This window comes from Daphnia pulicaria, chromosome 1 (genome assembly GCF_021234035.1).
Source record: "Daphnia pulicaria isolate SC F1-1A chromosome 1, SC_F0-13Bv2, whole genome shotgun sequence".
Lineage (NCBI taxonomy): Eukaryota > Metazoa > Arthropoda > Branchiopoda > Diplostraca > Daphniidae > Daphnia > Daphnia pulicaria.
The window spans coordinates 39429185-39443781 of record NC_060913.1 but is presented as its reverse complement, the minus strand read 5'-3'; the positions used below and the strand labels follow the sequence as shown (position 1 = coordinate 39443781).

Genomic DNA, 14597 nt, shown 5'->3' with positions numbered 1-14597 from the left:
CGAAATTGTTGGTCCAACACGTCCAAGCAGAACGAATTCAGCAAATGCTTAAGTAGACTTGCTTTTCTGATTATAATTTAGCTTTGCGCAGTGGCAATATCATAACCAATGAGGGTCTCCCGAGGTGTGATTATTGCTAGTTGAAAACTTTAACCAATACCCCGCCACGATGAAGTGAAATAATCTTTGTCGTCGGCAATTTTTGATAGCTCCATCAGGAGCATTTCAGCGTACAAGAAAAAAAAAATTACAGTCAGTTAGAAAAATTGGAGTGTTGCATAGTGTGTTTATAACATTAAACGGTGAAAGTGAAATCGTATAAGTGATTTTTGTTTCCATTTAGTTGGTATTGCACGTCAGACAAGGCTGATTAATTCGTTCGCTGAAGGCCATTAATATCAGTCAGTTGGAACATTGTGAACACGGGGAAAATATTTGAAAAGGTGATTCCAAATGACAAGGTGAAAAGATTCCACCATGTTTAAAGGGGAAGTTCAATAAATTGTTAACCGCTGTAGGGTGAATGTCGGGGTAAACATCTGATCCCACCACCTACGTGTTGGGCTTGTACCATAAAGATCGTTCATTTTTTTCAAAAATAACACTGCGCACAACTGTTTCGTTCAAAAACATGTTAACGAGCTTTATACATGATATTTACTTTAAAATAACTGTACCCATTGATAAAGAATTGCACAAGGATTTTGATATGTAAACGCATGTTTCGAAAAAAAACCTTACAAGCGCACTTCAAAATTTTGAAATGAATATAAATACAAGGCATACCACTGTTATTTACTCTGGTTTCTAATCAATACCCGGATAAATCTTTCGCCTTTTACTAAAGATTTCCGTGGTTAGGAGCATTGATGAGTCTATATGACTTATTTTTTTAACGCCCGGTCTTCTGATTGGGCACTTTGAATAAATGAAAAATTAAAAACGTCTGTATGCGGAAACAAAGATATTCTACTACTACATACTGACAACATTTGTAAAATGACAAACTGATAGTTTTTCGGTGGTTTTGGTAAGATTAGTGTGTATTTCAAAAAGATAAATCTCAAGCACAAGTAATAGATTAGAGGCGAATATGGTCGGGTAATTGCATCTAGTTTAATGTCAACGGCCATACCACATAGAACTCACCCGGTCTCGTCAGCTCCCGGAAGTTAAGCTATGTCGGGTCCCGTTAGTACTTGGATGGGTGACCGCTTGGGAATACGGGATGCTGTTGGCATGGAATTATTTTATTTTTGTGAATCCAATTGAATTGAAGTGCTTCCCAAGATGGGTGATACTACATGGACTACAATGTATTATTTTGGCATTAGTTGAAAATGGAAGGAACGTATTTTTTACTGGATATTGCCTACTAGACGTCCTCCAACCTCTTTGTTGCTGAAAGATATTTGAAACGCCGTGCGCGAAGCGCACGGCACAGCCGAGAGGCTACTAGACGTCCTCCAACCTCTTTGTTGCTGAAAGATATTTGAAACGCCGTGCGCGAAGCGCACGGCACAGCCGAGAGGCTTGTACGTTGGTGGTTTCTTCGGGCAGCTCTATCTAATCTCTCTGGCTCTGAGATCCTTATGCAACGCAAGCTAAGTAAAGCGCGAAGCGCACGGCACAGCCGAGAGGCTTGTACGTTGGTGGTTTCTTCGGGCAGCTCTATCTAATCTCTCTGACTCTGAGATCCTTATGCAACGCAAGCTAAGTAAGGGAAGCAATCGTTAGCCTTATGACACTTGGATTGTTGGCTCATTGATCGGACATCCCCGGAACGAGAAAATTAAAAATGACAGTTAGCCAAAAATAGTGGCGTTTGGAAATATTATCAAATTTTATATTCGGTTGTCCATTGACAAATGTACTTATATGTCCTCGTTTGTTTGGCTAAGGTTGGTGTGTATTTCGAACAGAAAGTAAGCAAGCATTAGAACTAGATTTAGAGGCGAATATGGTCGGGTAATGGCGACTGAATTGATGTCAACGGCCATACCACATAGAACTCACCCGGTCTCGTCAGCTCCCGGAAGTTAAGCTATGTCGGGTCCCGTTAGTACTTGGATGGGTGACCGCTTGGGAATACGGGATGCTGTTGGCATGGTGTAATTTTATTTTTGCTCCCCAAGTTAGATGAGACATGGAATATAATGTATTCTTTAGGTATTAGTTGAAAAGGGTATTGCTGGGACTTTGATTAATGATACCATATATTGTAGAACGCATGTTTGTTTGATCTCGGTAGTTTTAACGACAAAAAAAAAGATAGAGGTTTGGCTATTTTGTTGAGGCTGTTGCATGACGCCCACTCACTGGCACGATCCCACTACTGCCGAACACGGGAACTTTTGGCTGCTAGGTTTCCCTCCTGACCCACTACGCTCCTCCTTAGCTAACCTGCACCTACTAGATTCCTCTAGCAGATCCATGCTGATGTCAAGCTTAGTGCGGGCACCTGATCAACATGCGGTATCACGAAACAGGGCTCCTAAACTCAAGCCATCCACTCTACCAAGCCTCCCCGAAGCAGGATTATAGGTGCACGCCAAACACCCAGCTGATAAATGGGCTCTCAATCGATAATACATTACTGTAATAAATTGATTTGATGAGCACGCGGATTCTTTATTGTGTCCAAAATTGGTCTCGTCACTTGTTCTATAACTATTAAAGAGCTTCTCGGTGTTTCAATAAATGAACAAAATGCAAGACCTGACAATGTATGTACTGTGTGCGTCAAGTATTGCAAATCTCAATTTAATATTCCGAAATATCGATCTATGCACTGTAATTTACGCCAAAGCTCATTGATCGTACAAACCTTATTTAGAGTTCTGCAAAATAACATTGCATTTAAGATCATACTTCACAGGATCATTTCTGTAGTATATCTTGACTTGTTTCCCACCAGAAACTTGTCTCCTTTCAACCCACGATGACGAGTTAAGACGCTGGTTTCTGAGCGTGAAACAGGCTGTGAGTGTAGCTGTCTCGACAGCATCAAACACAGTCATTGAGGACCGTTTCCGTTAAATCCATGTGAAATAGCGGAAGGAAACTAGCGTGTTCAGAGTGGTTGAGATGATAAAACAAATTTAAATTCTTGAAAATCTAAAGAGATAAATCTTAATAATAATTCCAGGTATTCGTGTCCTTAAATCATCTGCTTGTATGGCAAAATAAATTGTGAAAGTGAGGTTGGTCAATTTGAGGATGTGTCATGACTTTATGATCGTATTGCATTCTTTTAGTTATTGTTATTTAATCATGATTAATTATCGTTCAGAGCTTTTGTCGTCAGGTGGCGTGGCAAAGCCATATTCTGAAAAAAAAGGACCTAGTGTGATAACGAGAGTAAAATTTGCAACGCCTTCAGCGTAAATTGTATCTCCCTTAATACAGTATGAGCATAATAAAACAAATGAAAATGAACTTTATAAGCATCAAGTGGTCGCGTCTGGAAAAATGAACAACTCAATATTTTATAGCATTTCTTGAATGTTTTGAGTGATATGAGTATTCTTCGTACACCACCGGAAATGTGTTGAACCTCAGTGGTTATTTTGGGCAGTAATCCTTGTAACATTATCGCTTCTCGGCCTTTTGGCTAAGATCAAAGTGTAGTATCTGTTCTTATCAGCTTAATATCTGATACGGGTTCAAATGGACCCCAGAATATTAAACTGATTTTTGGCATACGGTGGGAATACAGTGCTTGCACTGCTCCCGCCACGGGTTGACCCGGTATTGCAGTACCTCCGGGATCGGCTCACCCTCTATGAGGGAGAACATATTGAATAAAACAGAAATTGTCTTAGCACCGTATAATAAAAGACCATGTATAATTGCAAAACTGTCATGTAGACATGTTTGTAATTTTTTCTAATTGTATTTTTTTCGTAATATCAAGAAAAGCATAAAAAAATACGTACTTGATTGTGTTAACTAATTAGTACTGTTCATCTTTCGATGTGATGTTTTTTTTTAAATATGAAGATGCGTGTATTTTCATATGAAAAGTCGATTTTCTTATTTTCTTATTTGCCAATTGGACGACCAAATGAAAAAAAACAAGCAATTTGTTTCTTGAAAAGTATTTGCAAAGATCAAGACCATGAAATAAATACTGAGCTTTATTTACTATATTTTGCTCGAGTTCGTAATTCAAGTCGATGAAAGAAAGTGGGTGGTATTCTCTAAACGTCAGTCAAATACTTGAACACTCTTTGTCAATATTGTTCTGCTGTATACAAAGTATTAAACAAAGTGAAAAAGCATCCACAATCATACTTACCTGGCTCAGAGGCAACCATGATCACCAAGGTGGTTCCTCCAGGGCGAGGCCTTTCCATTGCACTAAGGATGGGCTGACCCTTGCGATTAATCCAAATGTGATTAACTCGGGAGTACAATTTTTGGTAGTGGGGGACTGCGTTCGCGCCGTTCCCTGAACACACTATAAATGTAAGAAAAATTCTTGTCATCTGCCGGAAGTTGAACTAAATCTGGTCCCGTTAGTAAACGGTAGGGTTGACCGCTTGGGAATACGCGAAGCATCAGATTTTCTTTCTGGGAAGAAACAACAAAGTAATGAAATTCATGTTTAGCTACTTTAATATAAATCATCATGGCCAATGGATTGGCCGTGATCGTCTAGTGGTTAGGACCCTACGTTGTGGTACCTACTAGATATGAATCCGTAGTAACCCAGGTTCGAATCCTGGTCACGGCACTGAAAACTGATTTTTCACGTCAACACGCAGATTAACTATAAATTTTGTTTGGTTGGAAAGTAATGCTCGCTCACTTCAATAGTTCATAATGTGAAAAACAATTTGGAATGAAAACCTGAAATTCCCCCTCCCTTTTTTTGTGTGTGCAGGAAGTTGTTGAAATGTATGGAAGAAAAATACACATTTACAGAATTTCAAGTATTTGACCCGATATTAAGACAAAAATTATTTCATGTATGTAATGAACTGTCCCCTGTTGGTATTAGTCCAATGGGAGATGGAAATTAAAATTTGCCTAGGGTAATCTAAATGAATATTTCTGAACGAAATTGTTGGTCCAACACGTCCAAGCAGAACGAATTCAGCAAATGCTTAAGTAGACTTGCTTTTCTGATTATAATTTAGCTTTGCGCAGTGGCAATATCATAACCAATGAGGGTCTCCCGAGGTGTGATTATTGCTAGTTGAAAACTTTAACCAATACCCCGCCACGATGAAGTGAAATAATCTTTGTCGTCGGCAATTTTTGATAGCTCCATCAGGAGCATTTCAGCGTACAAGAAAAAAAAAATTACAGTCAGTTAGAAAAATTGGAGTGTTGCATAGTGTGTTTATAACATTAAACGGTGAAAGTGAAATCGTATAAGTGATTTTTGTTTCCATTTAGTTGGTATTGCACGTCAGACAAGGCTGATTAATTCGTTCGCTGAAGGCCATTAATATCAGTCAGTTGGAACATTGTGAACACGGGGAAAATATTTGAAAAGGTGATTCCAAATGACAAGGTGAAAAGATTCCACCATGTTTAAAGGGGAAGTTCAATAAATTGTTAACCGCTGTAGGGTGAATGTCGGGGTAAACATCTGATCCCACCACCTACGTGTTGGGCTTGTACCATAAAGATCGTTCATTTTTTTCAAAAATAACACTGCGCACAACTGTTTCGTTCAAAAACATGTTAACGAGCTTTATACATGATATTTACTTTAAAATAACTGTACCCATTGATAAAGAATTGCACAAGGATTTTGATATGTAAACGCATGTTTCGAAAAAAAACCTTACAAGCGCACTTCAAAATTTTGAAATGAATATAAATACAAGGCATACCACTGTTATTTACTCTGGTTTCTAATCAATACCCGGATAAATCTTTCACCTTTTACTAAAGATTTCCGTGGTTAGGAGCATTGATGAGTCTATATGACTTATTTTTTTAACGCCCGGTCTTCTGATTGGGCACTTTGAATAAATGAAAAATTAAAAACGTCTGTATGCGGAAACAAAGATATTCTACTACTACATACTGACAACATTTGTAAAATGACAAACTGATAGTTTTTCGGTGGTTTTGGTAAGATTAGTGTGTATTTCAAAAAGATAAATCTCAAGCACAAGTAATAGATTAGAGGCGAATATGGTCGGGTAATTGCGTCTAGTTTAATGTCAACGGCCATACCACATAGAACTCACCCGGTCTCGTCAGCTCCCGGAAGTTAAGCTATGTCGGGTCCCGTTAGTACTTGGATGGGTGACCGCTTGGGAATACGGGATGCTGTTGGCATGGAATTATTTTATTTTTGTGAATCCAATTGAATTGAAGTGCTTCCCAAGATGGGTGATACTACATGGACTACAATGTATTATTTTGGCATTAGTTGAAAATGGAAGGAACGTATTTTTTACTGGATATTGCCTACTAGACGTCCTCCAACCTCTTTGTTGCTGAAAGATATTTGAAACGCCGTGCGCGAAGCGCACGGCACAGCCGAGAGGCTACTAGACGTCCTCCAACCTCTTTGTTGCTGAAAGATATTTGAAACGCCGTGCGCGAAGCGCACGGCACAGCCGAGAGGCTTGTACGTTGGTGGTTTCTTCGGGCAGCTCTATCTAATCTCTCTGGCTCTGAGATCCTTATGCAACGCAAGCTAAGTAAAGCGCGAAGCGCACGGCACAGCCGAGAGGCTTGTACGTTGGTGGTTTCTTCGGGCAGCTCTATCTAATCTCTCTGACTCTGAGATCCTTATGCAACGCAAGCTAAGTAAGGGAAGCAATCGTTAGCCTTATGACACTTGGATTGTTGGCTCATTGATCGGACATCCCCGGAACGAGAAAATTAAAAATGACAGTTAGCCAAAAATAGTGGCGTTTGGAAATATTATCAAATTTTATATTCGGTTGTCCATTGACAAATGTACTTATATGTCCTCGTTTGTTTGGCTAAGGTTGGTGTGTATTTCGAACAGAAAGTAAGCAAGCATTAGAACTAGATTTAGAGGCGAATATGGTCGGGTAATGGCGACTGAATTGATGTCAACGACCATACCACATAGAACTCACCCGGTCTCGTCAGCTCCCGGAAGTTAAGCTATGTCGGGTCCCGTTAGTACTTGGATGGGTGACCGCTTGGGAATACGGGATGCTGTTGGCATGGTGTAATTTTATTTTTGCTCCCCAAGTTAGATGAGACATGGAATATAATGTATTCTTTAGGTATTAGTTGAAAAGGGTATTGCTGGGACTTTGATTAATGATACCATATATTGTAGAACGCATGTTTGTTTGATCTCGGTAGTTTTAACGACAAAAAAAAAGATAGAGGTTTGGCTATTTTGTTGAGGCTGTTGCATGACGCCCACTCACTGGCACGATCCCACTACTGCCGAACACGGGAACTTTTGGCTGCTAGGTTTCCCTCCTGACCCACTACGCTCCTCCTTAGCTAACCTGCACCTACTAGATTCCTCTAGCAGATCCATGCTGATGTCAAGCTTAGTGCGGGCACCTGATCAACATGCGGTATCACGAAACAGGGCTCCTAAACTCAAGCTATCCACTCTACCAAGCCTCCCCGAAGCAGGATTATAGGTGCACGCCAAACACCCAGCTGATAAATGGGCTCTCAATCGATAATACATTACTGTAATAAATTGATTTGATGAGCACACGGATTCTTTATTGTGTCCAAAATTGGTCTCGTCACTTGTTCTATAACTATTAAAGAGCTTCTCGGTGTTTCAATAAATGAACAAAATGCAAGACCTGACAATGTATGTACTGTGTGCGTCAAGTATTGCAAATCTCAATTTAATATTCCGAAATATCGATCTATGCACTGTAATTTACGCCAAAGCTCATTGATCGTACAAACCTTATTTAGAGTTCTGCAAAATAACATTGCATTTAAGATCATACTTCACAGGATCATTTCTGTAGTATATCTTGACTTGTTTCCCACCAGAAACTTGTCTCCTTTCAACCCACGATGACGAGTTAAGACGCTGGTTTCTGAGCGTGAAACAGGCTGTGAGTGTAGCTGTCTCGACAGCATCAAACACAGTCATTGAGGACCGTTTCCGTTAAATCCATGTGAAATAGCGGAAGGAAACTAGCGTGTTCAGAGTGGTTGAGATGATAAAACAAATTTAAATTCTTGAAAATCTAAAGAGATAAATCTTAATAATAATTCCAGGTATTCGTGTCCTTAAATCATCTGCTTGTATGGCAAAATAAATTGTGAAAGTGAGGTTGGTCAATTTGAGGATGTGTCATGACTTTATGATCGTATTGCATTCTTTTAGTTATTGTTATTTAATCATGATTAATTATCGTTCAGAGCTTTTGTCGTCAGGTGGCGTGGCAAAGCCATATTCTGAAAAAAAAGGACCTAGTGTGATAACGAGAGTAAAATTTGCAACGCCTTCAGCGTAAATTGTATCTCCCTTAATACAGTATGAGCATAATAAAACAAATGAAAATGAACTTTATAAGCATCAAGTGGTCGCGTCTGGAAAAATGAACAACTCAATATTTTATAGCATTTCTTGAATGTTTTGAGTGATATGAGTATTCTTCGTACACCACCGGAAATGTGTTGAACCTCAGTGGTTATTTTGGGCAGTAATCCTTGTAACATTATCGCTTCTCGGCCTTTTGGCTAAGATCAAAGTGTAGTATCTTCTTATCAGCTTAATATCTGATACGGGCTTTCCTTTGGCCTCCAACTTCTTCTAACATTTCCTCTGCTCTCAATTCTTGACAGTTGGATAATCGCTTAGCCCGGCAACTGGCGAGAGGGTGTTTTTGCTGTAAACTACGCGGCGTTTCCACTGACGTCGGTCTTCCGGTATCCAATCCGGCCAGCAATTCCCTTCTCGTGTTTCATATTCCCACACACGCGCGTCCCGGTTAGGCCCACACATTAACCATAGCTCCTCGTTGGCTGGGAGTCAAATCCCCTGGAGATTCCTCTGAGTTTTTAGTCTTTCTGTAAACTTTTCCCTATGAAGTCAGTAGTAAACTTGCAGTAAACTCACTTTAATTCAGTCCCAAATTCGTACTTTTTAAAAAGCAAATGCGGGGGTTGACTCTCACCCTCATCCCAACCTTGAGCCGATCCAGACGTCTGACCGTCTGGATTTGTTCTCCCTTTCTGGAATGGCAGGGGCAGCTGTGGACTTCTTCGAGTTCCAAGCTTGTGATGGAACTATTTACTTACCTTGGCCTGTGCCCGATACGATTAAGTGCTCTCTCTGCAAAATCGGAAAATACTCGTCAAGATCACGAGTCCAAGATTCGGTCAGGCACATGTTCGCTAAACATGACGCGAGAGTTGCTCCCATGTACACATGCAATTCGTGCGATCACGAGACCAGCGATGTTGTCATTGCTAGAAGGCATGAGAAAGGTTGTGGTGCACTTGATGAGAGCATCACTGTGGAAGGAACCACAATTATGGGTAATGAAGTCACGCTCATGTATCCAGGTGGCCCATGCCGATGCCCCTTATGCAAGTGGCACACAAAGGGTGGGGGAACAGTCGCTTTCCAGTCCATTGAACATCATCTGTTTAGAGTACATGGTCTCACTACAGTCCGCAGATGGCAATGTAGGAAATGCGAGGCAAATGGAGATGGATACTTCATTAAAACGCATTACAAAACACATCTAACAGAGACGCCAAAACCGTATTCTCCAACTGTTCCCCTCCTCCCCCTCCCTCCTAACATTTCCAACAGAGAGTTTTTCAGAATTATCAATCTTGAACTGTCAACCACCTCTTGTCACACCCCCACTGTTGCTTCGAGACGCAATACTCCGAACAACACAGAAGGAGAGGGGACCTCACCCGTCCCCTCCTCTTCCTCTCCAGCTTCTCCAGTTTCATCTTCTTCTTTTTCTTCTGCATCAAACATCTCCAAAGACTTGTCCACTCAACGCTCGAGTCCTTCTACTCCAAACATAATCTCAGAAAACAGTGAATCTCTTGACTCATCAATTTCCTCTTTCAATTCTCCGTCTTCATCAAAATCTTCCAACAACAATGATTCCTCTTATGAATCTCCAGCCTCATCTCCCAGCCAGCTTGGTAGATTGGTAGCTCCCGGAGACGCGGTGTGTCCACTAGAGGCGTTTAGGAGTGTTTGGGGCGCTAGGATAGAGGCTTGCAACACGGTACAGTGCCTCGACTCCACCCTCACTAAGTGCAGTGCTGAGTGGCTAAAACTTTCTGCCACACCGGAAGACTCGACCTCTTCTCAGAAACGACCGCCCCCTCCAAAGAAGCCACCAGACGCCCACCGAAAGCGAAGCCAAAACCGCCAGCAACAAAGAATCAGAAGATCCAAACAAACCCAAAACGACCAAAAGAGCAAAATTCAACGTCTATTTTCTTTGTATCCCCGCAGGGCTGTCAGGAAAATTCTCGAAGAAGAATCAACTGGATATTCTGGAACAAAAGAAACAGCGACTGCATTTTTGAAAGAAACCTACTGTCAGCCAGCTCCTTCTCAGGAGCAAGTGGAGTCAGCCCGTGCTCAATTCGACCACTGCGATTGGAAGCAGACGACTGATGACGACATCAGGCTACTCTCAGCTCCCCCCAGTCTTAGCGAAATCAAGCTTAAACTCGGTAAAGCTGCTAACACTGCTCCAGGAAGGGATGGCCTTGAATATCGCCACCTCCGGTCTCTTGACGGTAATGGCGAGCTCCTAGCAACCATTTACCGGGCGGTGTGGTCTCTGGGTATCCCAGCCTGCTGGAAAACATCTCGAACCGTCCCTATCTTCAAGAAAGGAGATCCCTCTGATTATGGAAACTTCAGGCCAATATCCTTACTACCAACCATGTACAAGATATTTTCGGGTATAATATCGTCCAGGATAATGGCCACCGCCACGAGACTAGGATGGATTTCTCCAGAACAAAAGGGATTCCTTCCAGGAGTCAGGGGTATCCAAGAGCACACCCACATACTCCACACGGTGATCGAGCAGGCGAAACAGTCAAAAAGGAAGCTGGTGATTGCTTGGCTCGATCTCACCAACGCATTCGGATCAATACCTCATCCGATACTGAACAGCCTGTTCGAAAGCCTCCCGATACCAGACGAACTTCGCCGCATTCTGACCGATATCTACTCAAACAACATCATGGACTTTGCCGTCGGACAAGACTCAGTTCAAATCCATCCAACAGCCGGAGTCCGACAAGGAGATCCATTAAGCAGCGTCGTCTTCAATCTGGCGGCAGAACCGATCATCAGGACAGTAAAATCAAACAACAACGGGTTCGCAGTCTACCAGTCAAGAGTGTCCACTTCGTCCTATGCAGACGACATTGCCATCGCAGGATCTTCAGTCAGCGAAATCCAGGGAACTCTCAATGCCACCGAGAACACGGCAACCTCACTCGGCTTGAGATTTAATCCTAACAAATGCACGTCACTCACACTCATTAATGGCAAATCTTCTGTAGATAACCCACTGAAACTCGGAGACTCCCAAATAAGGGCCCTAGCCGAGGACGAACAGGAAAACTATCTAGGGACTCCACTAGGCTCACGACTAACCTTCCGACCCACCACGTCACTTCTCGGAAATTTGATAAAGATTGGCGACTCCGGTTTGGCTCCCTGGCAAAAGCTGGAAGTGTACAGAAGTGTACTACTCCCATCACTTTCCCACCACCTTGCATCGGGAAGAGTCGAGAAAAGATCCCTCTACGACCTGGACGTCGCCTGCAGAGATTTCCTTCGCAAGGTAGCCTGTGTCCCTATGTCCGCTAACACTGCTTTTTTCTACTCAGATCGCCGCGTGGGAGGACTTGGAGTTCTCCCCCTCACAGACGAGGCTGACATTTGGACCCTGGCAAGAGCACTGCAACTCCTAGATAGCAAAGACAAGAACGTCAGTGAAGTGGCAATGGCACAACTAGAAGAAATCATCAAATTGGGATACGGCAGGAACGAGGTCCCCTTTCCACTTCCTATTAACGAGTACTTGGCAGGTTCCATGGAAAAGGGACTTGGAGCAATCAGACATGGAGGAGCATCGATGAACCTTTGGACCCGCGCAAGGAAGGCCTCGGGCTGTTTGAAGAGGATAAGGATTGATGTATCCGGCGAAGAGTACAGCAAAGTTATCGCCGATGACATCTCCACAATCTCCATCAAGGCAGTCAGAGGACTCCGGACCGCGATGAGGCAAAGGTGGACAAGCAGACTCCTGTCAGCTCAACAAGGAAAGACGGCAACCGGATTAGCTCTTGACATGGCCAAGGAGAACGCAGGTCTCTTATCATGCCGAACGCCACTGTCCTTCCAGGAATGGCACTTTCTCCACAAGGCGAGACTAGGGATACTGCCAGTCCGAGGTGGCCCAGGATCAAAGTCGACAGTCAAAACCTGTCGACTAGGTTGTACGAAGCTGGAAACCACAGACCATGTTGTCTGTGGGTGCCAGGTAAACTCCGCTCTTTCTATTAATCGTCATAATTCTATCTTAGGACTGATGGCGGAAGAAACGGAGAAACTTGGCCACACCGTCTCCGTCAACCTCGCCGTGGACAACTCCGGACTCAGACCAGACCTGGTGGTCACTTCCACCAACCCACCCATCATCATCGACGTCACGGTTCCCCTCAGCAGCGCGGATGGACTCGAGAAGGCACAGGCAAGGAAAATTGAAAAGTACAAACATCTTGGTGTGGTACTCCCTCTCGTGGTTGGTTCACTAGGGTCCTGGCTCCCAAGCAACGATGAGATATGTCTTGCCCTGGGATTCTCGGGTAGAAAATGGCAGAGCCTCAAGAAGAAGATGAAACTACTGGCCATCCAAGGAACAACTCAAATCATAGCCAAACATCTGGCATACCAGACCGAAGCAAGCGATCCCGAACCCGAAGAAGAAGAAGCAGAAGAGGGCGCAAGTCCTCCCTCTTCCTCAAACTAAGGGTTTTTTAACGTAGCGTTGACACGTCGTCTCGCGAACTTTTTCCCTTCAAACTCAATTAAAATAAATCATTGTATATATGTTTATTCCCAGTCCTTTGGAAAATACAATGCATAAAATCTGTTCTTATCAGTTATTCCCCTACACTTTGTCTTTTAGCCTCTAGTGTCGGATCTTTGAAGCGATCACCTTCTTCTCTTATTTTTCCGTAACCGTACTGTGACTTCTTTTGCACCGAAATTTGATTGTCCCTACCGTTTGATGCTACACCCTGTTGATTTTGTTCCCTTTTGATCTATGCTGTGTGGAACGGAAGTGTCCACTCTTCACAAGTACGTGATTCCTGGGTCCAAATCTCCGCCGGATGTACCACAAAGATGACTTCCCACACCGGATTGCCACTTCTCCTCCTTGATGGTCTGTTGACCGTCCGTTTCAACTGGATGGCTCTACCTTGATGGCCTGCTGACACCTGTACACTGGATAAAGCACCATGAAGTAAAATTGGCCCCCCCTCTTGATCGATCCCTACTGTTTATCTCTACTTCCCACACCGGATTGCCACTTCTCCTCCTTGATGGTCTGTTGACCGTCCGTTTCAACTGGATGGCTCTACCTTGATGGCCTGCTGACACCTGTACACTGGATAAAGCACCATGAAGTAAAATTGGCCCCCCCTCTTGATCGATCTCTACTTCCCACACCGGATTGCCACTTCTCCTCCTTGATGGTCTGTTGACCGTCCGTTTCAACTGGATGGCTCTACCTTGATGGCCTGCTGACACCTGTACACTGGATAAAGCACCATGAATGTCCACTCTTCACACGTACGAGATTCCTGGTTCCAAATCTCCGCCGGATGTACCACAACGTTGACTTCCCACACCGATCTATCTCTACCTTTTGTTGCTATGCCCTGGTGTTTTTTGTTCCCTTTGATCTATGCTGTGTGGAACGGAAGTGTCCACTCTTCACAAGTACGTGATTCCTGGGTCCACATCTCCGCCGGCTGTACCACAACGTTGACTTCCCACACCGATCTACTACTTCTTCAGCTTCTCACTCTTAATAATGATGAGTAAAACTCCTCTCGCAACTCTCTCTCTGTGTAGACATACTCTCCTGCATTTTCAGCCGATTTTGCATCTCTTCTCCCAAATGCCCCGTCATTTGATGAAAATTTCCCCTCTGGCGTAGCCACCTATGTACTGAGATAAAAATTCATTGTCAATAAACAATTTAATCTGTTCTTATCAGCTTAATATCTGATACGGGTTCAAATGGACCCCAGAATATTAAACTGATTTTTGGCATACGGTGGGAATACAGTGCTTGCACTGCTCCCGCCACGGGTTGACCCGGTATTGCAGTACCTCCGGGATCGGCTCACCCTCTATGAGGGAGAACATATTGAATAAAACAGAAATTGTCTTAGCACCGTATAATAAAAGACCATGTATAATTGCAAAACTGTCATGTAGACATGTTTGTAATTTTTTCTAATTGTATTTTTTTCGTAATATCAAGAAAAGCATAAAAAAATACGTACTTGATTGTGTTAACTAATTAGTACTGTTCATCTTTCGATGTGATGTTTTTTTTTAAAATATGAAGATGCGTGTATTT

The 14597-nt window shown here is 42.8% G+C and overlaps 13 non-coding genes and 2 pseudogenes across 13 annotated transcripts; all 15 read left to right on the top strand.

The window, feature by feature from the left end:
• Window positions 1-79: 79 nt before the first annotated feature.
• Window positions 80-221, top strand: LOC124322662. The gene has a single exon (XR_006914932.1). It is a non-coding gene; the product is annotated as a U4 spliceosomal RNA (small nuclear RNA).
• A 574-nt stretch (window positions 222-795) lies between these two features.
• Window positions 796-918, top strand: LOC124322851. The gene has a single exon (XR_006915108.1). It is a non-coding gene; the product is annotated as a U5 spliceosomal RNA (small nuclear RNA).
• A 203-nt stretch (window positions 919-1121) lies between these two features.
• Window positions 1122-1240, top strand: LOC124322205. Its single transcript, XR_006914553.1, has one exon. It is a non-coding gene; the product is annotated as a 5S ribosomal RNA (ribosomal RNA).
• A 748-nt stretch (window positions 1241-1988) lies between these two features.
• Window positions 1989-2107, top strand: LOC124322194. Its single transcript, XR_006914542.1, has one exon. It is a non-coding gene; the product is annotated as a 5S ribosomal RNA (ribosomal RNA).
• Window positions 2108-2861: 754 nt separating this feature from the next.
• On the top strand, window positions 2862-3083 carry LOC124322455. Its single transcript, XR_006914739.1, has one exon. It is a non-coding gene; the product is annotated as a small nucleolar RNA U3 (small nucleolar RNA).
• Window positions 3084-3593: 510 nt separating this feature from the next.
• On the top strand, window positions 3594-3784 carry LOC124322203. Its single transcript, XR_006914551.1, has one exon. It is a non-coding gene; the product is annotated as a U2 spliceosomal RNA (small nuclear RNA).
• A 508-nt stretch (window positions 3785-4292) lies between these two features.
• LOC124322027 lies at window positions 4293-4456 on the top strand. Its single transcript, XR_006914384.1, has one exon. It is a non-coding gene; the product is annotated as a U1 spliceosomal RNA (small nuclear RNA).
• Window positions 4457-4648: 192 nt separating this feature from the next.
• Window positions 4649-4738, top strand: Trnah-gug. Its single transcript is given in 2 exon segments — window positions 4649-4685; window positions 4704-4738. It is a non-coding gene; the product is annotated as a tRNA-His (tRNA).
• Window positions 4739-5142: 404 nt separating this feature from the next.
• On the top strand, window positions 5143-5284 carry LOC124322661. The gene has a single exon (XR_006914931.1). It is a non-coding gene; the product is annotated as a U4 spliceosomal RNA (small nuclear RNA).
• Window positions 5285-5858: 574 nt separating this feature from the next.
• LOC124322961 lies at window positions 5859-5981 on the top strand. The gene has a single exon (XR_006915212.1). It is a non-coding gene; the product is annotated as a U5 spliceosomal RNA (small nuclear RNA).
• Window positions 5982-6184: 203 nt separating this feature from the next.
• Window positions 6185-6303, top strand: LOC124322182. Its single transcript, XR_006914530.1, has one exon. It is a non-coding gene; the product is annotated as a 5S ribosomal RNA (ribosomal RNA).
• Window positions 6304-7051: 748 nt separating this feature from the next.
• On the top strand, window positions 7052-7170 carry LOC124323134. The gene has a single exon (XR_006915378.1). It is a non-coding gene; the product is annotated as a 5S ribosomal RNA (ribosomal RNA).
• A 754-nt stretch (window positions 7171-7924) lies between these two features.
• LOC124322454 lies at window positions 7925-8146 on the top strand. Its single transcript, XR_006914738.1, has one exon. It is a non-coding gene; the product is annotated as a small nucleolar RNA U3 (small nucleolar RNA).
• A 510-nt stretch (window positions 8147-8656) lies between these two features.
• Window positions 8657-8776, top strand: LOC124322351 (annotated as a pseudogene).
• Window positions 8777-14190: 5414 nt separating this feature from the next.
• Window positions 14191-14366, top strand: LOC124322325 (annotated as a pseudogene).
• The last annotated feature ends 231 nt before the right edge of the window (window positions 14367-14597 follow it).